The sequence below is a fragment of the Alosa alosa genome, chromosome 22 (genome assembly GCF_017589495.1).
Source record: "Alosa alosa isolate M-15738 ecotype Scorff River chromosome 22, AALO_Geno_1.1, whole genome shotgun sequence".
In the NCBI taxonomy this organism is placed as follows: Eukaryota; Metazoa; Chordata; class Actinopteri; order Clupeiformes; family Clupeidae; genus Alosa; species Alosa alosa.
In genome coordinates, this window is record NC_063210.1 from 20,368,600 (window position 1) to 20,371,931 (window position 3,332).

Below are 3,332 nucleotides of genomic sequence, written 5' to 3' on the forward strand. Positions count from 1 at the left end.
GCTTGGCTGACTGTTTGGTGTCTTGATTTCAGATCAGAGAGAGAAAGATGGTGGGTGGGTAGGTGGGTGTGTGTGTGTGGAGGTGAACGACCAGGATTATCTTTCTTCCTCCAGTCCTGTTTATCAGATGGAAGGAAATTGACCGGCTGGTTCTCTTCAGCAATCATCGGCCATGGGGCCAGAGCCGGAGGCTGGGAATTCAGACCCTCAGCTGCCCCACACAGCGAGCACCAAAACTGGGCTGTGCAAGAGCTTAACCCCCCTCAGGCCAAAAGGTGTGTGTGTGTGTGTGTCTGTCTGCTACTTAAGCAGTACCCTGGATATCAGGAAATCATTTCTGCCAAACATAGGCACCAGGTTATATAAATATATGTAGGCATTAGGCAAATATATTCACATTTAATATCACACTAATTTAATAGAATCATTTGAATGATGGGGTGGGAGGGGGTCTTTGTCAAGCTCAGAACTCTATAAACAATATGTAAGAACACCAGCATTGCAAGTATACATATGGCAAGCAAGACGTTGCAAAAATGTTAGAGGCCATTTTCAAATTTTGCTAAATATAAATTCACACATTTAAACAATACTGTTACTTTAATTTGCAAAGATCAGAAACCAAGATACAATTGCTGAAATGTCCATTTTTATTAAATACTTTTTAAGGTCAAGTGTCAGTAATAACAAAGCTATAATGAAGACCAACTAACATTCAGACAAAACACTTGATAGCTGTCAAGTCATGGTTTTTATTTAATGTAATGATCATGCAAAAAAAAAAAAATCTGAAAAGGAAAACAAAAAAATCCAGCATCCATTTTGAAACTCCAAGTATATCGTGGCCCAATAGTATAACCATTACAATGCAATATAGTCACTAAACTTCGAGGGCGATACCAAGCTAAGGCAATATATTTTTTTCTTATTATTTTTAATATTCTTAAAATGTGATGATGCATCTATCAGTGTCCCCCGACTGGTGTGGACTTGTATCACAGATGCGTCTAGAGGAGACGGTTCGTTATTATCCCTCATCTTCTGAGATTCTAAAATATTGCGTAAACACGGACAGTGGAGATCAATTTTAGCAAGAAAGTAGACATGCATATTTCTTTCCGTTTGGCTGCACTGCATATATATATATATATATATATATATATATAATTTTTAAGTTTATTTTTCTTTTTTAAGATAAGTCGACTACTGCACCCGTCTTTTTTCCTCGTGTCAGTGTAAGTTTCTGAATGGGCCAAACTGGACATCTCTTAAGGTTTCATTCAGTGCTTTAGAAAGACAGAAAAACAGAAAAAAGCAAAATGTTATTATCAATTTGGGAAATTCACCCAAATAAGTGTCTCCTAGATTCTATTTCCCTATCCCCTCCACCCCCGTCCACACCAAATCCATCAAAAATGCCTTCCAAATGGTAGCTTGTTGTGGACTGGATGGAGGCCTAATTCATGGTTAGATTTGCTCCTCAGCCAAACTCTGATCTGATCTAGGATGCCTTTAAAGTCCTTACTGTGTTTTTGTAACTAAACCGACCTTTTCTTGGCCATCACAGTTCAGAAAAAATGGGAAATGGGGGACGTGGAAGTCCAAGTGTGGGATTTTTTTGTTGTTGTTGCGTTAACTCTAACATGGCCAAGCAAGGCATTGTAAGTCCCCACAGCGCAAGAAAAACAATGAAATACAGAAGAGAACTAGAAAATGATAAAGGAAAAAACAAAAATGAAACAAACAATCAAAACCTACAACTTCAAAATGAAAAAAAAAAAAAACACAATAAAACACGTTATTTTTGTTTTTAAAAACAGACTGCAACAGAAGACATAACCTTCCACAGCAGGTTCAAAGTCATGGAGAGGTGGTATAGTGCTGATATGTAAAGAGCAACCCATCCCCACAGTGCACACACACACACACACACGCACACATACACACACATTCACAACTACATAAGACTCTGTCTCTGGTTTGAAGACTACATGGACATGTATTACAATGCGGGTGAAGTTCAAAGACAAGTGCTGCTCTTTGACGAATGCTTAAAACCAGCCTGAAGAGTGAACACTCTTAAATTCTAGACACCGATTACTTATAAATGCCTGTTGCCCATGGTTACCATGCTGCTGTAACATTACACTGCGCCTCTCAAGCATTTTGTCATTCAGGTCATGAGTGACAGCCAGGCGGAAGGTTCCCGGATGGAGAGTTTTTCAACGTGTACACACACACAAACAACGTGGAGGGTGATATACGCACATACACACACATCTAAAGTACACACATTACCCTGACCAAGGATGTGGAAACACAAAAACAAAACATTTAAACAGCCATTTAACAGTATGTGTGCTATGCTTACAACGTGTGTGTGTTAGCAGGACGGGTCGCATTAAAATGGGGGGGGGTGTATGTCCTGCAGCTTTGATAAAGATAGCTGTAGGAGACAGTTGGAGACAGTTGGAACAGTAGTGTTCAGTGAAATCCTTTAAGAGGTTGACACTAGTGTGTGTGTGTGTGTGTGTGTGTGTTTTTTTTGTTTTTTACATACAGCATGGAAGGACAAACTGGCTAACCGGTACAATAGTAGGAGGTTGCGCAAAAACAGGTGAACTATATACTGATTATGTACACTTGTGCGTCACTGGTATGTATACATACCATACCATAAGCACATAAGCGCACACACACGCGCACACACACATGCACACACACACGTCAAATTCAGCACATGCAGATTCTGGTCACGAACTCCCTTTTATGCCAAAACACACTCCTCTCTTTTTATCCATGTAATCTCATTTAAATATATTTATAACTATACATGTTTATAGAACTTAACTTAAAAAAAAAAAAGAAAAAAGAATGCTTTAAAATAGTTTCATCAATTAATCAAACTTGCTCAAACACAAAAACACACTCGGATAACAGCGAGAGTCAGTCGACTGAAATGAAGAGAATCCACTATGACGACAAAAGAGTGTGTGTGTGGACTCCCAGTGTCTTCTGACTCAGGACATTAAACTGATAAACAGTATGAAAAATAAAATCTACACACCCTCACACACACAAACATACACACCCAAACACAAAAATGCACACTGAAATCCTACAGACTACACTTTGGTGCTTTTCGATTTTTTTTTTGATATCGGTTTAGACATAAGTATGTACTTCAGTACGTCCTAAAAAACGAAAAACAAAAATGGAAAATAAAGAGGGAAAAAAACCAACAGAAAATCTGCTTCAGAACCACCTGTCTTCATATCGCAACACAAGCCTTTTAGATCTGCTCGAAAACGTGTTTCCAAATAGGAAAACTT

The 3,332-nt window shown here is 38.6% G+C and overlaps 1 protein-coding gene across 12 annotated transcripts in view; it reads right to left on the reverse strand.

Moving 5' to 3' along the window:
* Window positions 1–3,160: 3,160 nt before the first annotated feature.
* Window positions 3,161–3,332, reverse strand: part of camk2g1 (calcium/calmodulin-dependent protein kinase (CaM kinase) II gamma 1) — a 103,325-nt gene continuing 103,153 nt past the window's right edge. For all 12 annotated transcript variants that reach the window (XM_048233099.1, XM_048233098.1, XM_048233095.1 and 9 more), the window contains one exon: window positions 3,161–3,332. This exon is cut by the window's right edge and continues 651 nt beyond it. The gene's annotated coding sequence lies outside the window, so the exon portion shown is untranslated.